Raw genomic sequence first — 1,378 nt, 5'->3', positions numbered from 1 at the left:
GTGTGTGTGTGTATGTGTGTGTGTGTGTGTGAGTGAGTGTGTGTGTGTGTATGTGTGTGTGGGTGTGAGTGGGAATCTATATATATAATGTATAAGTGAGTATTTCAATCTATCTACCTAATGCTCTATCTATATGAATCAGCGGAGGTATGTAGCATAGTTGTTAGGGTGTTGGACTCATGATCGTAAGATTGTGGTTTCAATTCCTGTACCTCGCGACGGATTGTGTTATTGAGCAAAACACATCATTTCACGTTGCTCTATTCAACTCAGCCGGCAAAAAATGAGTAATCCTGCCACGAACCGGCGTCCTGTCCACTAGGGAATATACACGCAACAGAAACCGAGAAAACGGCCCCTAAAGTCTATATAACTCGAATAAGGCTCTTTATCCTTAATAATATAGGTGTGTATAAATGTGAACGTTTCTGTGTAAACAAGTGATTTCTGTACTTTTCTGAAAAGCAAATCATTCGAGCTCTAAGTTGAGCCGGAACGAAGATAAATCAAACAACTGTATGTGTGGCAGTGGCGGTGGTTGTGCTTGAGTTTGCGTGCGCTTGCGCACACGTAAGCACATACACTGGTCTATATATGAGTTAATAAAAAAAAATTGGTAGAATTGTATAACTAAATAAATGAATCGAACCTGATTATTAAAGAAAACTAACAAAAGGACAATAAAAATAAACCAAAAACTAAATGAATAAATGAATGAAAATAACATGAGCTCAATTAAGACTTCTGTGAGACAGAGATTTCTTCAATAATGTAGGATTATAGTCCTGAGATGAGATTAGAGGATTAACGGGTTTTAGTTTAAATAGACGCTTAACTTAGAATTATTACATTGAATTGAAAATGATTAAGGGGCATTATAGATTTACTGGAATATCTCTTTAGTTCGATGTTTAATCTGAATATTATCTGTTAATCGTTCTATTGTTAAATTGTTTTATTTTTGAAATAAAAAAAAAATTGAAGTTTTTTCATTGAGAGAAAAATATTTTCTTAAATCAAAATCTTTTTGATATTTCTCTCAATTTTTTTTTGTTTCATTTTTATTTATTTTTTAGTCGATTTTGAAAAGGAATTTCCGGCTACTTATAAAATACAAATTAAGCTTGTATTATGAAATAAACCATAATTGGACAATTTCGAGAAAACCGTCTTCCAAACCAGGAGATGCGGTTGGGAAATGGAAATGGCTTTGAACGGCGGACAAAATATCAAGTGGTTTTTAAATATAACCCTTTATGTTCTAAGTTCACTTCTCACCTTGAACAAAGATGTTATTTTCCTTCAGGGTATCATTTACTTGTTTCAAACATTAGATGGCAGCCATATTGGAGTACCACCTTGAAGAGTTTTAATCGAA

At 33.6% G+C, this 1,378-nt stretch overlaps 1 protein-coding gene across 1 annotated transcript in view; it reads left to right on the top strand.

Moving 5' to 3' along the window:
• LOC106882732 (protein PRQFV-amide) overlaps positions 1–1,378 on the top strand; it is a gene marked incomplete at its 3' end in the record, with an annotated part of 71,227 nt that overhangs the window by 61,234 nt on the left and 8,615 nt on the right. The window lies entirely within an intron of this gene.

Source organism: Octopus bimaculoides, chromosome 15 (assembly GCF_001194135.2).
Source record: "Octopus bimaculoides isolate UCB-OBI-ISO-001 chromosome 15, ASM119413v2, whole genome shotgun sequence".
Taxonomy (NCBI): domain Eukaryota; kingdom Metazoa; phylum Mollusca; class Cephalopoda; order Octopoda; family Octopodidae; genus Octopus; species Octopus bimaculoides.
This window is presented reverse-complemented; position numbering and strand designations above follow the sequence as displayed.